The sequence below is a fragment of the Mauremys reevesii genome, linkage group 9, assembly GCF_016161935.1.
Source record: "Mauremys reevesii isolate NIE-2019 linkage group 9, ASM1616193v1, whole genome shotgun sequence".
NCBI classification, from domain to species: Eukaryota; Metazoa; Chordata; order Testudines; family Geoemydidae; genus Mauremys; species Mauremys reevesii.
In genome coordinates, this window is record NC_052631.1 from 95,865,506 (window position 1) to 95,892,259 (window position 26,754).

Below are 26,754 nucleotides of genomic sequence, written 5' to 3' on the forward strand. Positions count from 1 at the left end.
CTGATTGAATTGCAGCAGCATACAAGTTACACCCTGTAGGCAGCAGGCACGCACACCCCTTGGGTGTCTAATGAAACTGGTATTAACCATTCACACCATTTCTTATGCCACAATAAGTACAGCCCTGGAAAACTGGAATAGAGCAATCCAGACAAACTTAGTTATACTATCATCAGAAAGTCTTTGGGTCTTCCGAAATACAGAGTAATCAACAATGTGCAAAAGCATCTTCTTTGGTTAAACATGTGGCATTTGAGCCATAATGTGGCACAAAACAGATCTCGGTTTATCAGAGCCATTAAGAAAAAATTAACAAGCAAGATTTCCACAACTAAAAATATATCCTGTAAACTTTACCAAAACTATGGCGGGGGGGGGGGGGGGAAGGGGAGGGAAACGATCTAAGATATGCAACTTCAGCTATGAGAATAGCGTAGCTGAAGTTGATGTATCTTAGATCAACTTAGAATTACTTACTTCGAGTCCTCGCGGCGTGGGATCGATGGCTGCCGCTCCCCCGTCGACTCTGCTTCCGCTTCTTGCCCTGGTAGAGTTCCAGAGTCAATGGGGAGCACGTTCGGGGATCGATCTATTGCATCTAGATGAGACACAATAAATCGATCCCCGATAGATTGATCACTACCCGCTGAACCGGTGCCTAGTGTAGACATACTCTTTGGGTCATTTCAATCATGTCTGTAACCAAACAAACATGGCAAAATGTCAGTGGATGCCAACTGGAGTTACCCTGGTGAACCAAAGGTAATGCATAGTCCCTAGTTACTAACAAATGGAGCTATTATATGTAGCTGTTTGAGAACACCTTTGGTTTTAACAGGGGGATGGCTGACCATAATATGTTCTGCACCTTCCACTGGTTGTGCAAAGGTAATGGAAGGATTCTCAGCTCAGGACAGAGTTAGTAATGATATGGAATTAAGAAGTTGCATGTAAAAGCTCAAATCTAGATACCTGGCATTACAGCTGAAACAACCTAACAAAAGAGGCATTTTACCTTTTGCTATACACATTTTGCTACGCTATGCTCATGGTAACATTAGGAGTTCCTCATCACATTGCAATTTAATTTTCATTGACTTCTAAGGCGCACAATATACTCAATCTCCTTCAAATCATATTATACTCATGCTGACCTCTAAGGTGCATCATAATAAACCTGGTCTCCTTCACATTGTAAAGTAATTCCTAGGAACTTAGTTCTATTGCACATTGTAAAATAACCAATGGTCTTCAAATGTCACAGTAATTAGCACTGACTTCAGATTTATATCTCAATATAATTTTGACATTTTAATGTTATGCTCATTGCCTTGTGTGGCCTATCAAAACACAAGTCTTATTTTCTCACATGAAACATGACGTTACAGTGAATTTATTTCTGTTCTAAAGGAGAAGACAAAATTGTCACCATCAGATCCACAACACAAAAGACCCTTCATGAGGAAACTTGAGATGAAGAGCAACAATGGGCAGTTCAGAGGGCAAAGGTGGGTGTGTCTGGCAATCAAAATCATTACACCATTTTGTGTCTCACAAATGGAATATGCTTCTTTTCCAAGAGTCAACAATTTAGTCCAACTACAGAGCTGGAGCAATAATAATATATAGCCTCTGCCCCTTGCACTGCCTTAAGAGAAAAGCCAGTAGAAAAGCGCCACCTGGCAGCCAATCACAGATCCTTCGATATGCTGATGGCCTTTTCCACAAGTGAATGCACCTTCCTCAGTTATCAGACAGCTGGAACGCATGGCAACAGTGCACTGAGAGATTAGCTCTTCTTACGGCTGCTGTTTTCATACAAGTACGAATGGACATGCAGTAAAAGGCTGGTCACCAACTCTGTAACTGCACTGTCCACCTCTGGCTATGGGCTGGGCTAGAGAAAGTTTGGCTAAATCTATAGTAACCAGATGTCCCGATTTTATAGGGACAATCCTGATTTTTGGATCTTTTTCTTATATAGGCTCCCGTTACCCCCCACCCCCGTCCCAATTTTTCACATTTGCTGTCTGGTCACCCTAGCTAGACCCCAGTAACCAATTCAGCATTTGTGCCTGACTGGCTATACATCAGGTACACGGTGAGTTGACAACTCATCGGTAGGAAAACACTATCTAAATCCTTCCTTACGAGTCACCAGCTGTATACAGCCTCTCATCTGCAGTGCGGAACGTTGGGTAGTCCCAGCACCTGTCATAGCAAACGTATGAGGCATCTGTAGGCTAGACTACTGAATTAGACTAATAGGCCAGTGTTTCTAATGGTAAGATTTTTCCTTATAAAATGGATGTGACTTTCTATATGCTACCCTGCGAAAAGATGTTTAGTCTAATTAATACTATTGGGTTAAATGTAACAATTGAAATAATTAGCATATTATTTACCATGACTGATCATAAACTTAATTATTTTCCACAATTCACATCAGTTTTCAGTTGCTCAGGAGACATAGTTAGGTAGGCTCATTTGACAACATCCTTGTTGTTTTGTTTCACTCATACTAATTAACCTCTTAACATCTGTAGTTAGTTCCTCTCATGGGCTTAACTCACATCTAAGGTGTCCAATATATACCATCTCCCCAAAGCCCTGTGTTTCTTTCACTTGGCTGCAGGCCCATTTTTTCATACCGACCTTTCCCTTTCCCTTATTAGTTCTGTTTGCGATTGCTGGAAAACTGATTTTACTTGAGGAATTGTATTCCTCTGATTTGGAGGTAGTGGGAGAGTGAGGGGACTGACACTGAATGTTTTTTAGGACGATGAGTAAAGCTGGAAAAATCCATGTAAGATGGTGAAGCCTCCAAGAAAAATCTGGACTTTGCAAGGCATAGATAAGCAAACAACTGTGAAAACTCCATAACTTTTGAGGTTCACAGAGAAGTAGCTATCATGTCATATCAGTTTGATCTTAAATACTGTGCTGAGAAAATAGCAGAGTTCAGACTACTGAACTTTAATTGTCAGAAAGGGCCTGATCTGCTCATTGAAGCCACTGCGAGTCTTTTCAATGTATGGGAGAAGGCTGCAGCTATAAAATTCTTTAAGTATTTAGATTTGTACAAACTATGATGAGAAAGCATCCATCCAGTGCCTTGAGCACCCTGACAGTCCTTCAGAAATACACAAAAAGACAGACACATCATTTACCCTGATCAAATCAAAACCCCAGTGATAATAAGTAAAATAATCAGCCTACCCACACAATTGCTACACCTCTGCTACCAAGCTGTACCCAACATCCATCTCTCACATATACAGGCGTTACAATGGACTTTGAAGAACCCCCTGAAGGCTAATGACTTGGAGAGAAAAACTTGACAATAGGAATGATAATTGCTGCATTCCCATGCCATAATGGAATAAACACGGCTTTAACATTCTACACTCTGGGGAGCAGAAGAAGCTGCAGGTTAGACTTCTGAAATCATTATCTAGAAAAATGGCTTTAAAAACTTCTAAATATGATGAAGTTTAGTATAGTTTTAATGGTGTTTCTCTGCATAATGTGGTTGAATGAATGACTGGATACATTGCAATTACTGGAGATACTGAAATGAAGCCAATAAAAAGAACATTCACAAATGTCTGTATCCAGTATATGTTCCACACATGGATCGCCCACTGATTTCAATGAAGTTGCCACACCCAGACCACATAAACAATTCACTCCCAAATGATAAATAGCACCCTTTATAGGGTAAAATCACAAAAGGTACAAGACTGGACTGTGATCAGTACAGTCACTGCACCAATGTGATCCTACTAAAATTTAACACAAGTGATCAAGTGGCAGATCTGTCATTTTCATCACTGGCTTTGCAGTAAGTGACAGAGTTTACTCTGGGGTAGTGACCTCCTGGATCTGGCTCGTGAGGTACAGGAGAGAAACTCCTCAGAGTAAAGAAGTTGCTTGAGGTTGGCTCTAGGATGTCTTAGTGGAGAGCTGCAAAAGTTTGGGACTTTGCTGCAGTTCATTTTTTTCTCTTTTCTCTGCCCAAACTCCTAAGGGAGTCACTTCTGGATGAAGCAAGTGCTCTGAATTTTCTGCAACAACTACAGAGATATAAAGATTTTCATTGACACGTGAATTTAAGGCCACAAAAGAGCAATGTCCTAATCTAGTCTGACCTCCTGCTTAATGCACACAGACCATTTAACTTCACCCAGTGATTCCTGCCCTGAGGGAAATTCATCTTACCTACAACATAAGGTTGAATGCTAACAAGGCTAATAAGAAATGCGAATGGAGAGATAATACTGAGGCTTTTTCTCCAAGACTTTTGAAATTTGAAGCCATGGTTGAACATTTTTGGAGTGGGAAAATGAATAAACTATAAGTAGTGATCACAAAACTTTTAAATCTCAGGTGAAAATCTGTAAACCTATCCCTAGAGCTACAATTAAGAAAAAAAACTTATGCTACAGGGGGAAGAGAATGCCAGAGAGAAATCAGAATTTCATCCCAGAGCACGTGCAGGGAGATGGTATTCTGGGACTCTTGGAAATTATTTTAGATAAATCTATTGCTTTAATTGTTTTGAGCTTTCAGGATTCCATGCCCAGTTAACAGGAGTTTTTGTTTCATTACTGCTAACACTGGTGTGACAGAAAGAGTATGGCACGAAATTCCCTTAGGAGACCTTTTTGAATTAAGTTTCAGTATCTTTGGGGTCCATTGTGTTAAATGAATGGTTTTTGTATTATTGTGGGTCAAGACTATATGTAACCTCTCAAAGGGAAGACATAACAGATGTGACACCTAGTGGTTCAAAGGACTGTATTGATCAATGTGCTAGACAAGGATGGGCTTTTGGAACAAAAGCATTAAGTAGTTTTGCAGGGGAATATGTAGGGGGAGGTGAATGCAAATTATCCACCTCTAGTTATACAAACAAACAAACAACCTACCCCCCAAACCCAATCTTTTGAAGCTACACCCTGAAGAATGAGCCATTGTCTGCTGATCACCTGTAACATGAAGCCAAGATCAACAGCCCAAGTTTTATCAAGGAAAGACTGAACTATTGCTGGTTGTTCTGGTTCTGAATCTGAGACAATTATAAATTTGTAACCATGGGGAAAGCCCAGTTGTGACACACCTACCAGAGCTCAAGATTGGAGATGGGGTGACCTCTGGTAAGCTTTTTTAGCATGTGTGTAAGTTCTTTTATTTTTTTTGAATATATTTTCTCTGTAGTGCTTTCATCTTAAGAATACATGTTCATGCTCAGAACGAGCTACGTGGTAACTTGTAACTGCAGGCAATATACTGGGCATAGCCTTGGGAGAAAGAAAAAAAGTGCCAATGCTGGCCTGCTTAGGCAGTCTATCTTGCTGGGGAAATCACGGTGTAAGGCAGGGAACTGTGAAGCCTGGAAAAAAAACCAGCCAGGAGGGAGTGAGATGTGGGTCTCTGTCCAAGAGAGATGATGGCTGGGAGCTGGACATTTTTAAGTGGGAGCTCTTGGTGGACCACAGAGGAGTATTATGGGCACAGTTGCTTCAAACTGTATGAGTAAGCTACCCCAGACTGCTTCTGCAAACTCATTCTCTTTTCTCTCCCTCAGAAGTCAAGTTTAGCTGTTGTTCAAAAGGAAAATAAAAGATCCCCCCTGCCCCCATCATTACCTAAGGGAGATATAGCCATATGTTCATCGATGTGGCTCTGTAACTCAGCCCAGGAGGTGTCAATTTGAATTGCTGAAGCCTGAGTTCTTGGGCTGTCTGAGAGAATGCACTGAACAGATATGTTTTTTTTCCTTGATATTGATGAAGCCAAGAGGATTTAAACTTGAAACCTTTATCCTCTCTGGGAGAGAAGGTAGAAGATGACCTTTTGCTTTCAGTTGACCTTTCCAAAGACACGATAAAAAACTCTTATCTGCTGGCATTCTAATTGGCTTTCCCTCACAAGATCATTTATTGGAAGATAGCTATTTGTAGACTCTGAAATATGTGATTTGTTGTCTTTACATATCAATCTGCAGCTCAGCGGAAACCTTTCATCCCCAACCCACTTCCTTAGAAAAAATATCTGATGCAGACTGTCTGGCTTTTTATGTCAATTTGTTCCACTAGCAATAGCGGTACCAAAAACACACCTGCCAAAAGAAACATCTCTGAGCAGAACAACCTCTGTATGCAAAAAGACAAGATAGGGCCTAATGCTGCAGTCTTTCCTCAAGAAAATTTCCCATTGCAGTCAAAGGGAGAGATCCTCACCTGCTATAAAATCAACGCTGACTACAATGGAGCTATGACAATTGACGTCAGCAGAAGATCTAGTGCTCAGGTGTCTTGCGCTAATATTACAAGCCTGATCCAAATTGTACTGGCATCTATGGGAGTTTTTCCACTCACTCAGGCCCTGCTTGATATGGGTCTGTAAAACTAGAAGACTGGATGAAACAAGAATAGAGAAATGCAACATAAAACCTCCTTACAGTAAAAAAATGAAATAATTAGGAGAAAACTATTAATTAAGTTTAAATTGAACCTAGAGGAAATTACAGAGTAACAGGGTTGTAAGCTTTTTGGAGCAGGGAGCATCTTTAAGGTATGCATTTGTATAGTACCAAACACAATGGAGTTGGAGCTCCTAGTCCCCTACCGGAATACAAATAATAATTGATATACATGTATATGGAAGTGTTAGTGAAGAATAACTGAAAGCAAATGTCTGAATTCAACAACTGAGAATGGAAAGGTCTGGGCAGTGATTTCCAAAGGTCAAGTTAAGAGGAAAAAAAAATAAAATAAAATAAAGCACAGTTAAAAAAAGACGTATTTTTTAATTCTACAATTTTCAAGTAATTAACACCTGTTATTACCTGGTTGCCATCTCCTCCCTCACCCCAAATGATGAGATTATGAGTAATTTTCCAGGAAAAAAAAATACTTAAAAATAAAATTGAAACCATCTCTTTGTAGTAAAGCTCTGGGTTAATCTTAGAACCGTCTGTCAGACCATTTGGGTTCCGGTCCTGCTCCCACTGAAGTCAGAGAGATGTAGATATTTTCCTGAACACCAAAGATACAAGCCCCCTTCAGAGCAGGCGTGGGAAATCTGACAGCATCCTGCTGAGCTCACTGACCCATGACAACCTATTTCTTTCTCAACATGCAGCACTATAACTTACAAGAAAATACAGCCTTCTATGCAGGTTTAACGTTGTCTTATTCCAGTATAAAAATCCCTCCTGCTATGAAAAGCAGATGTGCTTTTTGCATTGTTTTAATTGGTGTCAAAGGATTATATTGTTTATCAATCTGATCCTGCAGATGCTTACACTTGTGCCTAACTTTTGGCATAAGAAGTTCCCATTGATTGCAATGAGAGACTACTTATGGTTAAAGTTAAGTATGTGGATAAGTGCTCACAGTATCAGAGATTGCAAACTCTACACAAACATATAGAGCTTTGTTAATCATACAAGTCAAATTTTGTTAACTGTTTTGTCACCTTCCAGGGCATTCATTTGTCTTTTCTAAGCCAGTGCCTTATAGGAACAAAGGAACTGGCTAGTTGGATCAGACCAGTGGTCCATCTTGACCACTATGCTACCACCAATCATGGCCAGTACCAACTGCTTCAGAGAAAAGAACCCTGGGCCCTGAAACTTGAGAATTTATAAAGTTCCTGGAATGTGCAATATCTAGAAGGTGACATCTTTCTTAGGATCCTCAATTTAAGTTCAGTTATATATAAATTGGGCCATTCGGCTCGGCTGAAATTGTTTAAATGCAAATATTATGCCATTTAAAATGGATCTCAGATGCTTAAACGGGCCACATCTCATGAAAAATGGGTATTCTCTCTAATCCCAGCACTGGTCTGCCATCCATTCCCACTAAGAGTCCCATCCAAAGCCTACTGAAGTCATGGTGAGCTGCTGAATTCTGTGTCAACATCCTACCCTCCATTCCAGAGACCCACCCTTCCCACTCCAGCTGCCTGGCTCCCTCCTCCAATTCAGCGTACGAATTCAAACTTAATACCCACTGGAAACTGCTTGCCACCACCTGTTATCTGACATCTTCCAGAGTGGATTTGTCATATCCCTTATCACTGAACCCGTGACATTCCCCCACAAAACATGTGTCATGCGGTGTTGAAAATAATACTCGCTATTTGAAATACTTCTCCCGCCACTTACAACAGTATTCTATTTATGATTAAATAATCTGTTTCTTTGGTTGTTTTAAACTGTCCCCTTCAATAGTGGAGGCAGGGTTGGCTTGTTTTACTCGGAGAGAAATATCTGAAGATTGTACATTTTATGTATTTCTATCAATTGACAATTTATAATGCTGTAGGCTCTGATTCAGCAAAGTGCTTACCACATGTCTAATTTTAAGCATGTGCATAAGTTGCTTAACTTGGACTTCAGCACATGCTTAAGTGCTTTGCTGAACTGAGGGCGGAAAGACTATTGTAACACATGGTGAAGAGGAGCAGAGCTTTCAACTTTAAGTTGGCATTTCCTGACTGGGTACTTGACTTCTCAGCATTGTTTTCAAGCAGAGTACACATAGTAGTGGAAAATCACTTCATTTCACTGACCACTGAAATGCAACCATCTCTGTGAGCAGAGTCTGACACATAATTTGCTAGTCCTAGGAACACTACACAACAGTCTAGGAAGGATGTGCAGAATAATTTATCCAGTTGAAACGACAAGGGAAATGTGGGTTAGCCAAAATGTAATTACCTTAGTAAAAATGTACAGTACAGAAGTAAATTAATATCTAGATTTAACATTAATGTAAATTATGCATCTGCTCTGGGAAAAAAATGTATCACCTTAAATTTAATTACATTTTATCAAATGTGATTTATATATAAACATGTATGCTTATACTCAAATTAGCATAAAGTAGATATTTTACTTGAAGGCAAAATTAGTAGGAGTCTCACACTGCAGTAAGCACACATCTATAAACAAAGACTGTGGGACGACAACTCGGTCCTCCTAAATCCCCTTTGCTCAATTCTGGCAGCACAAAGCAGCCTTATAATTCAATTCTACAGAGCTCTTAAACTTGTGCTTAACTTCAAGCTTCTGACTAGCCCCACCGAAGCCAAGAATGTTTTTCTGTATCACAGAAATGTAGGACTGGAAGGGATCTCAAGAGGTCATCTAGTCCAGCCCCGTACACTGAGGCAGGACTAAGTATTATCTAGACCAGTGGTCCCCAACGTGGTGCCCGTGGGCGCCATGACTCCCGCCGGGGCATTTATGTGCACCCGCCTAGTGCCCAGCAAGGGAGAGAAGCTGCAGCCCCGCGCCTGCTGAAAACAGAGAACTCCGGGGCTGCAGGCTGTGGGCACTGGTGTTCTCTGTCCCCGGCAGGCACAGGCTGCGGCTTCTCTCCGGCGTGAAGCCGCGGCCCTGCCCCTGCTGGGGACAGCAAACTCCGGGGCTGCAGGCTGCGGGTGCCAGTGTTCTCAGTCCTCGGCAGGCGTGGAGCCTGCCTAGTGCCCAGCATGGGAGAGAAACCACGTCCCCGCACCTGCTGGGGACAGATAACTCCAGGGCTGCAGGCTTCATTCTATGTTTAAGTAAGAATAATAAATATATTTGGACCAGCAGTTCAACAATGTTTTACTTTTTTAAAATAAATAAGATGAAAACTGCTTATGATATTTATTTTGTAAAAACGCCTTAATTTTTCTTACAGGTAGATAAAAAAGAGCAAATTCACATAGTAAGGTAAAAGTAATTGCCAAATAATTTAATTAATACCTTTTACATGTAAAAATTACCCTTTTTATCTTATGGATTCATATATTATGTAATAGTAAATATGATGTTTTTTGTATTATTTAATGGACAAATACAAAATAAGCCTTGAAAAATTGTTGGCACCCGTCACACTCTTCTGAAAACACGAATGTGCTACTGGCCACAAAAAGGTTGGGGACCACTGATCTAGACCACGCCTCACAGGTGTTTGTCTAGACTGCTCTTCATACTACCTTTAACCACTGATGGGTTTTAGCAAAGGAAAAAGGCAGTAGATTATTGCTAAAATAATAACTAAAAGAGTGGGCCACATACTCTGCTGATGTAAATCAGCAGAGCCCCACTGAAATCAATTCAGCTATGCTTATGTTGACACTAAAGAGAGGCCGAGAAAGATTTTAAGGTTTGCCCAGGAACAAGACTCCCATGATGCTTCGCAGTTAAGATGACACTAACTGTAATGAGGGGAATTTTACCGAGCAGTAGCCCTTGGCATATCTTGAAAACTGTTGTAGGAGATATCTTAGCAATGTAATAACCTGAAAATATGAAATGAATAAACATGTCTTTAAAAAGGGCATAAATAATGACTACCCAACAGGTGTCGAGACAATTGTAAAGTTGCAAAGAAACTGGTAACCTAGGAATTAGCCAAAGATAAGAAGTGTGTTCCAAAAAGAGGAAATAGGTAAGGACCAGAATGATACACAACAAAGGTGACAAGGGTATATTTGCCCATAAATCATGGGGAGAGTAAGACTATCAGCAGACTGACCACAGGCTGTCAGAGAACTATGGGAAAGGTTGGTATGGTATGCCTGTCTGCAGATGTGCCATCTTCACCAACTGTTAATCAATAAATCTCATCACAGCTGATTTATCCAAGGTTTGTTATTATTAAACTAATCCAAACATATAATCAGTTACATTTTTAATCAATTAATTGGCTAGTGATTATCAGCAAATTATTGATCATTAATTATTGATTATCATCCTGTTTATATCATCCTGTTTACACCAGCTGAAGCTCAATGCTACCACCCACATAGCAAAGCAGACATTGGCAAAGATAAAACCAATCATTCAAAGTCTCAGTTGCTTCTGAATATATGTTCCCAGACCTCTGAAAATAGCCTAAGAAAAATCTCTGTTATTCAAGCTGATCTCTCCCTTTAGCATGAGCAATCTCTGCAGTTAAATATTAGAAAGCAATGCATCTTGAGCCAGTAGCATTTCAATAAGGCAGCTGACAGGGTGCAAACTGTATTGTCAATGCTTGCAGCAATTTAATCTTTACTACCATATTAGTGAATTTATGCAGGGCACTAATCATTTTAAAGTGAAGGCAAAAGTGGCAGAATACTCTGCATCCTTGCTTCCCTGGATTTAGTTTAGACTGTACAATCATTAAGTAAGACTGGAGGTAAAAAGGTGTTTAGTGCCTCCTATAATGTTTTGTGTGCCTCCAAGTGATATCTGTGGGTGTTGAGCATCTCTCAGGATGTCCTCAGAAGCCTGCAGGATTTGATTCTTAGATTGTAAACCTTTTATGGCAGGGACTTTGACCTATTTTATTTCTGTAGAGTGCCATACATAGTTATGATGCTTCACAAATAATGATTTAGGGTCAAATTTTCCTTTCCATTCTTTAGTAGATTAGCACCTTCTCAGTCATAAGCAGCCAATGATGCTGTGCGCCGATGTGTAAGTGCGATTCTGTTGGTATCTTGCCAAATTATCAACTGCCATTGTGCACATGTAACACTGGCCATCTTGAATGTCACTTTGGATTGAATCCAAGATCTCCTGTGGTAAGAGCATAAGCCTCTACAGCTTCATGTAAAGGAGTAAGACTAGAGTTTCACAACTACTGAGGCACTTAATGCCAATGGATATCAAGGCATCTCAGATGCTATTTTTGGCTACCCAGAAACTTCCCAGTTGCTGGTATGCTGCACACCACAGCCAATAAGAATTCACAATCACGGTGAAGAGAAACCACAGACCCCACCTTTTCAAGCTAAAAGCCATTTTCCATTATCTGTTAACGTAGGGTCCATTCTATGACACACAGTTGAGTAGTACTAAGACTATCCAGTAGAAGAGAGTGGTACACATACCTACTAGCCAGTTGATTACAATAAAAACTGCATCCACATACAGAAATATGCTAAGATGGTGGCTCTAGAACATTAACATGTTTTTAGAACCCTCATCTGGTACTGTTTTTTTTATTAAGCCTATTATTTCTGTATTAAAAACATAGTTGGATACTTTACCCTCAGGAGTCTGCATATGAAAAAACATGCAGCTTTGACATTTGATATTAAGCAGCATCGGGGAACGTGCAGTTCTTCATGTTGATCATTCGGCTTAATGTTCCCTACACTCCTTTCCCACAAAAGAGAGATATTTGTGTGCAATGGGGCAGGACACTATTGCACTTTGGAGGGAAAGGGGTGAATTAAAGTAATCAGCTAGCTGAGGGACCCATTCTTCTTCACTGAATCCTAGTGCACAGGTTCTGTTCAGGGAATGTGTGGTTCATTTCTTTGGGTGCCCAACCCTCCTCTGAATAAATATTATAAAGTGTCATAGTTTTCAGTATGGGAAAGCCTTGAACCGCTCTCACTTTAGCCTTTGGTATCTACTCTCCCCCAAACAGCTCAAAAAGCACCTTAGAAAGCAACAAAGAAACAGCCAGGGAGCCCTTATGATACAGAATTTGATACATAAACTTGTCTGGTCAGAAAAAATCTACACAATCCTTCCATTGCCTTCCAAACTGAATATTCCTTTCAGATTTCCCATAATGCTTCAGTCTGCATTTCAAGCTGTAACCTTGGGGCCAGATTCTACTCTGAAGATGTCAATGTAGTTGCCCATGTGTAACAAAGAGCATAAAAAAATGGACTCGGTAAATGATCTGTGTGGAAGAGCGATGAGACAGAGGAGGTAGGAGACACCGGCAGATTCACTCACCGTTTTCAAACAATCACCATCTACTTCCTTCTTTATTCACCATCTAAGCAACCACACTGAGCCACTCTGTACTGTGTCAGAAAATAATTGCATTGGCTATTGTGACTACCAGGGCTGTTGCTTTCTGCAAACCAGGAGTTAAGTGTATTCTGTCTGGCAGCAAGCATACGAGTTTATTATTCTGTCACAAGCAGACAGGCAGTTGATAGTCAAAGAATTAGACACAATTGGTAGTGCATTTACAGAGGATTAAATCCATTCTTCAGGTATGCTGTCCCTCGTGAGATTGAAGGTCAAGTGCTTTCAGCCACCGGAAAAGTGAAATAATCCCCCAGATAGGCATTGCCTGTAGAGATTTATTACTATTCTGAAAGAGAGATTAGTAGGAAAAAAATAATAAGGAAAATGTCCAAAGCTCTATATTTATAGGAGATCATTTCCATGAGGATGACATCATTAAAGCCAATCAGAAAGGAACATTTATTTCAAGCATTCTATTTGTTGACTTCAGTTGTTCTCCAGAGCATGAATGCTTTTATACACGGTATGGTAGCGTTACTGATATACATTAGCTGATTGTTTGAAACTCATGGAGTTTTTTTGGAAGTTCTAAAAGACTATAAAAGTCCGCATGCGTTAATTGCCTAGGTAAAGAAATTCTAAGTTGCTAAGGTGTAATGCGTTTGTTTAAATAGACTTACGTCTGTAGGGAAACTGAAGATACTGTGCCATGATTAGCCTTATACATCCAAGAGGAGTATTTTGCAGAGCAGAGGTGAGTCAAACAAAGAAATCTAGAGAAGATTTTGTGTGTGTGAGTCATGTATTTGCTGATCCCTGTAGCATACGCAAGATATTTTAGTGAGGAATTCTACTGAACTGAACTGCTGTGGCTCTGGATCTGCATTCACAATGGGGTTGTCCTTAAGGGCAAATCAAGATCAGCAGTAGTCGAAACTGTGATGCTGGGGAAAGCCTCAGCAAAGCAATGATTTAGCTTCTAATCATGCAATAGCAAGACCTGAATCCACAGCACAGACATCCATTAAACCAAAGAGGATACATTTCTCAATGTCTGATTGAAAACGAAGAGGCTCTGACAGCTACTCTGTAGGAATTTTTTCAATTACATCACTGCCCCACCACAAAAAAAAGATAAAAGTCTGTTAAAATTATAAAAGATCTGATACTCAGGCAGACAAGAAACACATAAGGCCAGGCTCAGCCCCTTAGGCAGGGCAGAGCAATAGGCCATCTTTAGCCCAGCTCCCTGACTGGGGCAGACAGCAAATGCAGTCAGACTCAGCAACAGTCTAGAGCTCAGCTCCCTGGCTGAGCAGACAAACACTGACCATTCAGCCTAAGGTAGGTAGGTTGCCACCCCAGGGTGGGGTTGGCAGCATGGGGTAGGGGGATCCAGACCCACCTTACTCCACCAGGTCCCAGCCCAGGGCCCTAACAGTGGCAGAGAGGTCAGCCACTGAGTCAGGGGGGATCCCACTGAAACACTGACTTGTGCTCTGGCGGCAACACCAGACTAAAGTCTGGTTTCCCTGGGCTCCTTCCTACCACAGTCCAGGGACAGGACTCCATAGTCCAAGGGTCCTCTCTCTCCCCGAGGTACTCTGCAGCCGACAGTCCTGGCAGATTGTAGGGGTCCTCCTCCAGCGGCAGGGGTTGGCACAGCTTGGTCCCTGGTCCAAGAGCCAGTGGCAAGGCAGAGGCATACGATTCCTTCCTTCTCTCTGCCCCAACTGAGCTGAAGGACCTGCTTCTTATAGTTCCTGTTCTGCCTCTCAGTTTCTGGCACGAGGTGCAGGTCCGGCTGGTTCCACCCCGCAGGGGGCAGAGAGTGGTCCCTTTGCCTGAGGCTTGGAGGGAGGCCATACTGCCTCACTACACAGTGATAGACTAACTTAAGAAAATAAACTGTAAGAAATCACTAGCATCAATACATTTCTGATCTTCCTTCTCCTGATGCACTTCTTCTTATCCCATCCCCCTTCCAAACCAACTAGTAATTTCCTGGATCTTGTTCTGCTAGGAATGTCACAGGGAGACTAGGGTGCCCTCCATCATGTGTACGAAGTAGTGCAGATAACAAGGAGACTTCTACCTATAGGAAGCAGGGCTGGAAGACCATGAGTCTTTGGGAAGCCACTGCCGTATCTTCTCACTATTGTTAAGTATGGTATCCGTCATTTTTCAGTAATTCTTAAACCTAAAAATATTGCTTAGGACATTTGTTTGCTCTTCTGGTCTCAAACTCAGTCAGTTTCTGTAGCAGATTCTGACATTCTCCTGTTTTCTGGCTGAACTCATTCTGTCATGAAAGGTCAGAAAGTGGACTCTGTTAGAATGTCAACAGGTGTTTAAAGTGTTCCACCTCTACAAGGATTTCTTCTGCTTTAAAATACCAAACATTGATTTAGAGGGCATTAACTTTCCACTATGCAACTTGAACCCACAAATATAACATTTAATTTTGCTCATCCACTCTGATGTATATAAGTGGTCCAGGAGGTCGCTTTGAGCATTAACAACAATTCACAAGGAAAGCCGATACAGATTGCATTTATGTAGGCCTACAACAGTAGTTCCATGATATGTAGATTTTGGTGCTGCTGATGCCTTTATTCATGTTTTAAAACATATGTTTGTTGAACAAAGCTATTGGGCCCTGGTCTCATTTACTTTCTGGTCCCTTTACACTGGAGAAGTGTAAGGGGAAGGCATCAAGGAGGAAGTGGAGTGGACTCATCAGTGCAAGAATAAAATGAGGAGGACTAAGAGACTATGGCCTTTTAATGGTAACATGGCAGGACACTGGAACACATAAAATTGCCTAAAAATCTCGAAGGAATCACTTCTACTTTAATGATGTGGAACAGAATTTAGCCCTGCACATCCATTGAATGTAATTTTGAATATGAATTCACAGGTTCTATTTTCTGCATTGCCTATTATTTAATAAATAGTATAAAAAGAGTTCCAACAGAAAGTATTGTGACGTATGCCTGTTAAATTGAGGTTGAACATCCAAATGTATTATTTATTAAACTTAACTCTGCATTTCCTGACTTTGGAAGGTTTGGTTGATTCCTCACCCAGATTTCTTAAAACAGAAAGAAAGAAAGAAATCATTATAATAACCCCCCCACACCCGATTTTAGCGTTTTCAGTCTCATTACATTGCTTTAGTACTTTACGTTTTTCCATGAAATTGACATTTTAAAGTACTCCTTTATCTATATTCCACTATACACTGACCCGCTCAGTTTATCATATCAACCAAATTAAACAATTATAAATTGTAAACTATGTCACATCTAAAAAACTCAAACATTCTAAGGTCTAGAATGAGCAAAGAAACCTGTCAGAAAATTCCACTGAGTGTGTCTGAAAAAGAAGTTCAATATGCATAATTTTAAAGCTATTTTCTCCAGACATAACTTGTTCCTGAGATCCTAATGAGAGTGACAAAACAAGACAGCTGTGAACAAAATGAGTGCATGAGATCAAATAGGTTATTTGTTTGCTTAATTGTTTAGTGCATTTGTTTAAGAACATAGGAACATAAGAATGGCCAGACTGGGTCAGACCAATGGTCCGCCAAGCCCACTATCCTGTCTTCCAACAGTGATCAGTGCCTGATTCTTCAAAGAGAATTAAGAGAACACTGCAATTATTGAGTGATCCATCCCCTGTCATCTAGTCCTAGTTTCTAGCAGTCAGAGACTTGGGGACACTCAGATCATAGAGCTGCATCCCTGACCATCTTGCCTAAATAACCATTGATGGAACTATCCTCCATGAACTTATCTAATTCTTTTTTAACCAAGTTATACTTTTGGCCTTCGCAACATCCCCTGGCAATGAGTTCCACTGGTTGCCTGTCTGTTATGTGAAGAAGTACTTCCTTATGTCGATTTCAAACCTCCTGCATATTGTGTGTTCTTTTAAAAAAAACACAGGATTTAAAATTACTGAATTGGAACTGATTTTGCTGGGGAAAAAACAACAACAAAAAACTTTGGGATCAAGCCTGGAAAAGTTCATCCCAAGAGAAATTTGTTTGTGAGGTTAGGAGCAACTGAAAAGGAAGTTTCTGGTGGAAGTTGCGTTTCCAACTTCACTTTCTATTTGATAAAAGAGATGAGAGAAAGATATTTCAATATACACTGTAGTAATTTAATTGAAAATAAACAAAGCAGCCAGTCTTTTTTTTAAAAACAAACAAACAAGCAATAGATTTAATAAAGGACTAATTTTCAAACACTGTTTCAGTTCATCATATCAGGGGCTGTTGCTTTTACCGTAAAGCATTTAAATTAAAACATTTTTGCTTATTTCCAGTCTTTCCCCCTGCAAACAGATAACGAGAACAGCTTATTAGCCTCCCTATCTATTAGTATGCCGTATGTATGCTGCACTCCAGCTGTCATGTTAAAAATGCATAAGGATACATTAAAAACAGCATAGACTTTTGGGTGATAATCAGATAATCTTCTCAGGAAAATATTATTTAAAACGATCATCTTTTCCACACATTTCATATCTGTAATGCAGCTGAAGTAAAGGACAGAGTCCTTCCCTGGTGACTGCACTGTGGTGCGGTGAGAAGGTTTGTGTGCTTCTGTGACCATAAGAGCCATGCTGCAGGCGTTCTAACTCTGGATAGGGCCACCCAAGCCAATTAGATCAAAGGGTAGGGACCAGATGTAAAGCAGTCCACTGGCCCTCCAGGCTGGGGAAATAGGCCAACAACCTATCCTTGTAAAATCGTTAAGTTATAGATACACCCCAAGGGAGCCATTCTGGCAAACAGCATGATAGACAGGGATGGAAGAGCCTTGTTTGTACCTTAAGCCATGTCTGAAGGCACGGGAAGGATTCAGATTCAGCCAGGACAGCATTCTACATTTTGCTAGCTACACTTGACAGAGATTCTTTGTCTCATTATAATGAACAATATTTCTCAATAGAAATTGATGCAAAAGACTAGGCCAGATCCTCAACTGATTTACACCAGCTGAGGAATGGCCCAGTGAAAAGGCTTCCTCCACCCGTCATTCCCAAGAATGGCGGAGTCTAATGAAAGGCAGAGTAGATTGCGTTTGTAGGTGGTAAGTCTGCCACACATCAAAGTGCCCATAGACCCAGATAAGATTTTTGGTGCTCCTGGCCGTAAGTCAAAAAGAGAATGAGGTGTGAAGGTGAAAATGGTATTGAAATCCACCAAGCTACACAATGGAAGGTGGGCATCCCCAGAAAGGCCTCCCACAACACTTAGGGGTAGCTCCCAAAGAAAGGCAGAGTCAGAAGCCAATGGGGAATGTAGCAAGGTCGCTCCACTGTTGCCAGAAGGGAGAGCAGGGATGAAGCCAACCCAATTGACCACACTATGTACATGATGTGTGTCCTGGACACTATAGTTTACATTTGCATCTGATTGGCTTACTAACCTTTCATGCTATGCACCTGCCTCAACTATGGACACAACTATGTCCCTGCTTATTGGACTCCTGTGGCCATGCCTACCTTTGCTGTCTCTTGACACACTATTTTTTCCCTTTTTCATGTGTGTGCACCGTTGCTACACTCTTCAGCAATGGCTCTGCCCTTGTCTGAGAGCAGCATTCCAGCACTGGCCTTTGGAGCACTTTTGCACTTAGTGGGTGGTTAATTTTTTTGGCTGCTGCATGCCATAAAAGAGACAAGATGTCAGGCCCCAAGAAATCACAAGGAATGAAGTCAGGCTGGATGATCAGACTTATTGTCTGCAGGTCAGGTAACAGCTGAATCTTTCTCTCTCAAGCTTGCAGACCAGCCCGTGTGATCACTGAGAGGCAGCCTGGTGCTGTAGATAGAATAGCAGAGTGGTTGCCAGGAGACTTGGGACTTATCTATACTGCGCTGAGGTGCGGACTACCGGGGTGTGAACTGCAGAGTGCACAAAAGGGTTGCCATCCAATGGTCCCATGTGGACACTGCTGGCACAAAGTAAAAGGTTCCTAGTGCGTGTTAACGTAGTCATCTTTCAATCAGGAGTATGTTATCATGAAGTAGGAACCCCACCATCCACACTACGGCACAATGTAGCCATAGCCTTGGATTCTGTAATGACAACTAGCTCTTATATAGAGATGGAGATCTTTAGATATCAAAGGTCCAGCTCCTCAAAACTATGCAGGCATCTAACTCCCATTGGCCAAAGCACTTTATGAAAGAGGTTGGTACTATTATCCCCATGGGATACTGAGGCACGGAGAGGGGAAATGATTTGCCCAAGGTCACCCAGCAGGCCAGTGGCAGAACCCAGATCTCCTAAATCCCAGTCCAGTGCTCTAGCCACTAGGCTATACTCAACTGCACTATGAAGTGCAGTCAGGAGCAAGTCACTTGAACATTCTGTGCAGCAGCATCTCCTTCTGTAAGACACCTTTGTAAAGTATTCATCAATCAATGGACTCCGAGTGATAAGTATAATTGCTGTTGGATCTCCAGTGTCCAACAGATCTTTTGGCACAAGAGTCCTTATTGAACTAGCCCATCTGGGATTTTCAGAGTCCTCTCTTTGCAAATAGGAGATGGTAGCCCAATCCATTATGCTTCTTTCCCTAGTCCTTTCCCTGGCTTCATTCTTACAGAAGGAGAAACAAACCTATCAAAATTGTCATTTATCAGATTGTTTTTTAGAAGTACAACATTATTATTCTGGACCATCTGTATATTTGCACAGAAGTTAATAATTATTAAGTTACAGAATGACAGACACATTTAGTTCATCATTTTAATTAGTTTTTTTTTCCGTGGACTTCTGGGTATTCTCGCCTAACAGTTACATTTTTCTTTCCAGAGTTTATGAGGTAAATTTCTAAACATATGATTATTCAATTTAATGCAAAACAAGTAATGTATTTGTGACTCAACTGCTGGGGAAAGATTAGAATTAAGAGAATTTCTGATTGCAGATAATTAAACATTCCCATGTCATTTTTATAGGATTTTATGTTAAATAAATTTCATGTTGCATAAAAGAGTAACTTCATCATCCCATTATTAATAAGAAAAGAAATATTTTGGACATGAATTGAGGCTATTATTGTATCTTGTCCTAATGTCCAAAATGAAGTGTTTCATGCTATTTTTATATTCATGCACGATGGTATCTATTTATTGAAAAAAAATCCCTTTTAAGTAATACAAATGAACGAGCGGAGGATTTGTAAATAAGAGCTTGTGCTAAAGGAATAATGAAACATTATCATCTACTTCTGGTGAGTAGGGACTGTCTAGATTAATGACACTATTCACACCACTGCAGACCCTTTATGTAGCCACACTGAGCTGGTGCAAAATGGGGCTTCATGCAGGGTCACTAACCCTGGCAACTTAACTGGAATAAGTTTCAGCAGTGCAGGGCCCATCTTACATTGTTATAGCACATCTACACTAGGGGTTTGCTCTGGGGCACCTGCTTCGTTTTAGTCACACCCATGCAAGAACAGGATCAAATGGAGCTTACAATGCCAGCAAAATTATACATGGGTAGCCCCATATCACACACCACTATGGTGAGTCTGTGCTGCTCTGGGGCAGTCCTGCCATAAATTAGAGCTGCTGGCCATTTTAAGCCAGAGGCCACATTAGCTCTCACTACAGTCCCAAATCCCAGGGGAGCAAAAATGATTTAAGGTCACCTTACTGCCACTCTCCCCTGGGCTACTGCGTTGTGTACTGCACCTTCTAGAGGTGCAAAACAGAATTACAGCCCGTGTACTTAATTTAGAGTCACAGCTTGCTAGACTGCAATAGAAGAGAACCATCCAAGTTTTAGATGAAACACAGAATGTTTAAATTCAGTCTTAAAATCAAAAGACTATTAGTACATTAGTCAGAAAAATAGGTACTCAGCAATAACCTGAATCCAAGCAACTCGTCTGAAGAGATATTGCTGTTACAATCAGACCTTATGGGAAATTCAAATAGGTCAGGCAGCCTTTTGTTTCCTCCAGTTGTTAAACTAACATTGCTAAATGTTCAGAGTAATCATTATGTGCCCATTGTCTCGGGCAATCTCATTCCTAAATTATATTAAAAAGAAGCGTTTCATTTCCGTGACATGATCGACAGTGGCAGCTCTTCCCAGTGTAAGGGCCGACAGCGGAGTCTCCCGACGAAAGAAACACTGACGGTCTTTGGAACAGGAGCCTGGATGGAATTGGAACATGGCAAGAGTCCTGGAAACAAGACTGTCCTTTAATCAACAATAACCTGGCCATGCCAGTTTGAGAGTCTCAGGGGCCTCATCACTTGTTCCCTTACAACAGTAATTTTGTGAATTTCCTTTTACCCATTTGTATACAGTATTACCTGCTTTTCTCTCTTTTTATCCAGCATGTGCCCTCTTATGCTTTCTCTGCAGCATGGCCTTGGCATTACTTTGATATTGTTCTACTAGTTTCCACTTGCACATTTGTGAAGGGCAACACCACATTATATAACTTAGCTACACCTGTCCCCTCATTTTTTTCCATAGAAACCTTCCACAGAATTAATACCCAGCTGTTTACAGCTCCTGCCTCCATTGCCTTGTCAAAAGGGACGAGCTGAGGGCACTAGGAAATAGCTCTTCTAGGGAACCTCCATTTGAGAAGATGGATGAAAGGTGCCAGACACTGCTGGCTGCTTCTGGATTGGCCAGCCTGTGTGTGCTGCCAGAGAGGGAAACAGGGAGCTATAAACAGAGTTAGTCAAGAAAGTGGGAGGAAGGGAGGCTTCCAGCAGGCCAGGAAAGTGCTCACAGCAACAGGGGAAGGGATGAGCCTTTCACTCCTGAGCAGAGCCCTTCTTGTCCTCCATTTTCATTTTTTTTTAAATCACCACAGGCTGCTGGCTTTGTATTCAGCTACTTGCATTTTCCCTTCATAATTCTAGAAGGTCCCTCTTCTGGCATTGCCTTTGCATGTAGTCGGAGATGATAGGAGATGGGGACACAACCCCACTTACTGATGGAGAAGCTGTGCGATGGGGTGGCTAGCCTGCAGGCCAGGGACTTGTGAGAGTCCTGGCTCTGACTCATTTCACCTTGAGCCAGTCACTTCCCCTCTCCATGCTTCTGTTTTCCCCTCCCATTCTTGGTAGTCTTGTTTAGTGAAACGGCAGCACTGGGGCAGGGACAGTTGTCCATGCGTTTGCATGCAGCACCCAGATTGATAGAGGCAAATTCACATGGGTTCTCTAGGCAGTGCCATGGCACAAATAGGGGTGGGGAGGGGGAGGAGAACCAGAGGAAGAATCAGGCCTTTGCCAATGGTACCAGCTTGGGACAATGCAGAGGATGAACGAACCTTCCCCCAGTCCCTGTATAGCTCTTAGGGCCTGATCCAAAGCCCATTGATGTCAGTCAGTCTCTTTTCTTTGACTTCAACGGACTTTGGCTGCAGCTCCTACAGAAGTCACTGAACACCTGGCTTGGCAGTGGCCTCCTTTCTGCAGCCTGGACTTACACATCTGCAGCTGAGAGCAAATGCCCTCGACCGGCCTGTCCAAACAAGAGGCAGGGGTAGCAAATGTCACTGACATCCAGGCCACGGGTCTGTCCGGTGTGGAGACTCTCTTTGGCTGGCTCTGTCCCAGGCATTGGCAGAACAGCACTCTCCTCTCTTGGAGGCAGGGGGTGGAGACAAGACAGGAAAAAAAAAAATCCACGGCTAATTTCCATTTTCAGAAGCAGCTGGGGACTCACTTTATGGGAGCTTTAAAAAAATAGCTAGGAAAATAATGATTTCACCAGGATCTGATCCCCAGCTGAAGTCTGCAGCAACTAAGCATGCCTCCACCACAGTCACTTTCATTTTCTCCCTTTTTGTCTATTCAGCTCAACTTCGGTCCAGCAGAAATGGAGATGTTGCCTACTGGCCCTGACACATTCTCTTGTTTTTAAACCCTACCACAATCTTTATTATATACAAAGAACTGCCTGTTGTTATTCCCCTGACCTGTGCCCACATGTGTCAGCGATCCATTTAGACTGCAAATCCCTCAGAGCAGGGACGGTCCTAAAGTGTTTCAAAAACACCTAGCGGGTGCTACTGCAAATCAATAACAACAATAATAAACGTTCTCCTAATACATAGAAACAACTGAGCACCTCATTCTGTTTAGTAACATGTTATATTTGTCTGAGCCAGAGAACAGCTGACTGGCATAGGCTTCTCCCTGTGTGAACTACGAGGAAAGAAATATATCTGTTATCATCAGGCCAGCATTTGACTAACCTGGCTGTTTGTTTTTTTTATGGATTTGCCAGTTGCCAGAAAAATAATTTAATCTGCTGGTTCTTTTTTACATGGGCCTAAAGATTTGCATTGTCATCACAATACCCTGGGATATCTAATGTTAAAAGTTTCTGCGTCCAGCTAAAGATGCTGCAGTATTCCTACTTCTGCAGTGTACGCGAGAACAGATCAAAACTGTTGAAAATACAGCAGCTGTCTGCCCACCAACACCGCAAGTGCACTGTGCGTGTGTGTATGAGAGAAGGTTTGAGTCACGCAAGAATGAGGAGACGTGCAAGACATGTTAAATCATGGAAGATCAGGGCAATGCTGCAAGCAATCCTACGGCATCACCCCAGAAACAAAAAGCTCACATCAGAAACTGCATAGTTAATGACAACTGGCTAAGCAAAACAGACTAAAAAGACTGGCAAAATGTGCTGATAAAACTAACTCCATTTGTTATCAATGATGTTATCAACCTTATCTATATGTGTTCTCTCTCTGAATACTATAAATGGCTGCTGAAGGGACTGCAGGGTTGCCTTGTGGTTGGGGATTGGTGTTGCAGCGGGTTAGCCTTGGAGGGGTGTTTGCAAGGTTGTAACCCCAAGTAGGGTTTTATCACTTTCATTTGTAGTGTAATGCTTCTGTTGGCAGCAACAAGGGCCGAGTTTAGATAGTTAGGGGTATCTCTTAAGACCACAAATATCACTGGCTTGACTCCCCCTCAGAAATTATAGGTCACAAAATACCTTCCCCGGATGCCTTTAATATGCAATATTTCCCCACCTGCAAGAACTAGTCTGTGTCTGAAACAAAGGAAACCTTTCCGGAAGAAAAAAAAAGAGAACACAGCCTCAGCCTGGGAAAACACAGCATTTACAGATGAATGATAAGTAAAAGATTCCCCCACAGTAACTCTGGCATTAGTCTATTAACTTGGCTCCCCACCTGACACTGTGACCATCCAATAGACAAATGCTCCTTTACCACATCACTTCTCCCCCTTTCCCATCTGCTACACCCCACTCACAGTTTGAAGAAACCAGTATACACATAGAGTGCCTTTGAGTAAAGCCCTTGTCCCTGGGCATGCCTTCCTTATCACAAAGTATAGGTCCCTTTTCCTCTTTCTTGTCTCATGTCAGATCCACTACACAACCAATTCTGAGTGTCTGTACAATTATAAAAGTTATTTACTTATTCCCATAATACAAGAACTAGGGGTCACCAAATGAAATTAATAGGCAGCAGGTTTAAAACAAATAAAAGGAAGTTCTTCTTCACGCAGCGCACAGTCAACTTGTGGAACTCCTTACCTGAGGAGGTTGTGAAGGCTGGGACTATAACAATGTTTAAAAGGGGACTGGATAAATTCATGGTGGCTAAGTCCATAAATGGCTATTAGCCAGGATGGATAAGAATGGTGTCCCTAGCCTCTGTTCGTCAGAGGATGGAGATGGATGGCAGGAGAGAGATCACTTGATCATTGCCTGTTAGGTTTACTCCCTCAGGGGCACCTGGCATTGGCCACTGTCAGTAGACAGATACTGGGCTAGATGGACCTTTGGTCTGACCCGGTACGGCCTTTCTTATGTTCTTATGTTCTTATAGTGATTCCCAAACTGCCACTGGATGAATTCTGGGTAGAAAATAATGCAAATAAAGTTCTCTCTGTAGCTATAATTCCCACTGTTCACCAACAGATGGGGCAGAGAGCTCCTTCCCACACGGTACATGTCCATCTGGAGTTCTGGGTAAATATCCCCCTTGTTTCTCTAATATCCTGTGACCCACACAGCTACACCTACACTGCAAATAGTTTTTAAACATATGAGGCAGTTCTGGGGTTCTTTCCCCCCATTCGCCAATAACAGATGGAGCAAATTGCTCCTTATCCTCTAGAACTTCAGGTCACGGGGCTTACAGCAGGTTATATAGATGCACCAGCCTCTTCTCCTCCTGCTCTCCACTCTTACAACCTTGCCTTGGGCTTTTCTGTCCCTTCAGATATTCTAATCTCCCTGGACTTCAGTGGAGCTATACTGATTTACACCAGCTGTGGATCTGGCCTTCTGTTCTGTTGGTACATTCTACTCCTCTTTCTGTGCTTAATTCCTGCTGTTCACCTTTTTCCAGAACAATCATCACAACCTTTTACTGACCCTTAGTTCTCTTCCTCTGTTGTTCTAGCATCCCCTTGTTCAGATCTCCTCAGAAACTGCTGGCCATTTTGGGCTTTTGATTATTCTTACACACGGCGACAGCAACCTCTATTACTTTCTGTGAAGCTGGATTGCAGAATATTATGCTCCTGATTTATCTTTTTAATTAAAAATAAAATGCCTGGTTAATCAGTAGTACTGCTGTAGTTGCACAGTACTGACAAATTCAGGTCATTTGATGTGTCATGCTTCTCCTGTACTTTTATTCAGGTGGAGTCTCTCAAGCATCAAGTCATTTTACTATATTTGTGACTGCACTCTGGTTTCTATGTCCTTGTATAAATGTGAGTAACAACCATGCAGCTGAATTATTTAATCACTAGGGGAAAAAAACATTAAGGAATAATATGTGGAAGAAGACTGATTGTAATAGTACAGGGATATACTTTGTTGCCTTAGCTATACATGGAGATGAAATTAGACTGGTGAGAAAGAAATTCAGAAATGTTCTTACTCATCTAGCTATCTATATACGTGTGTGTGTTCGTGCACAAGTGTTCAGATATGCTGAATCACCTTTTCACTCATACACCAAGTTATATACTCCTTGCATTTTTACCTCTATTTTCTTTTTTTAACCTGTTTTGTTTCTTCGTTTAATAGATATCAGCCTTTGCATTTCTCTCCTTTTTGCTTCCTTCCCACATGCCATTTTGTTTTCAGTTTTGTTTGTTTTTTCTCTACAGCATGTCACAAGATAGACAGAAGATCCAAAGGCCCAGAGCTTTCTGGGGAATTTTAGAAAAGCCATCAAAATAACAGTTTCTGGAGTCACCCTGTGACTCCTGAGTCTGAAGAGGGAAATTTCCATTTCTGTGTCAGCCAGTAAAGGTCTGCACACTGTTCATATGAAAAGATGCATGTTTGTTTTATGAACGAGATCTTTGTCTAATTGGCAAACCTCCCAGTCATTTCAATGGGACCACGATTTGGTCTTAGTTGGTTATATAATAAATGTTTTGAGTTTGTATCTGTATTCTGGTCATCAATACATCTGTCTCACACACTTCTCAGAACTCAAGCACCTCCTATGATTTGATGGAGACCTTCAGCCTAATAGAGCCACAGAAATTTGCTCTGAGACAAATAAATGACCTCTGGATTTTGCATACTCTCCAGGGCCACCCAGAACCTTTTGTAGGTTGCTCAGAAGAAAGGAAATCTGTGCTTATTTTAGGGGATACATAGTTTATTTGTTTTCAACTCTGGGCCAAACTGTCTTTTTGTTCTGTATTTGTACAGCACCTAGCACAATGGGGTTCTGGGCCATCATGACTGGAGAACCTCGTTAGTGCTACAGTACTAATAAATAAATAATATCCTCCTTGAATCTCCTTTCATATAGAGTCCCAGCCTAATCCAAGGTGTGAAGACACAAATAGAGGGAGTCCTTGACAGCCAAACTCCCAAGGAGCTAGGGGAAGATTGGGGCAGGGGTTAGAGCAGTCAAAGAGGCACAGACCTTCATGTAAGGAGACAGTGGATTTGTCAA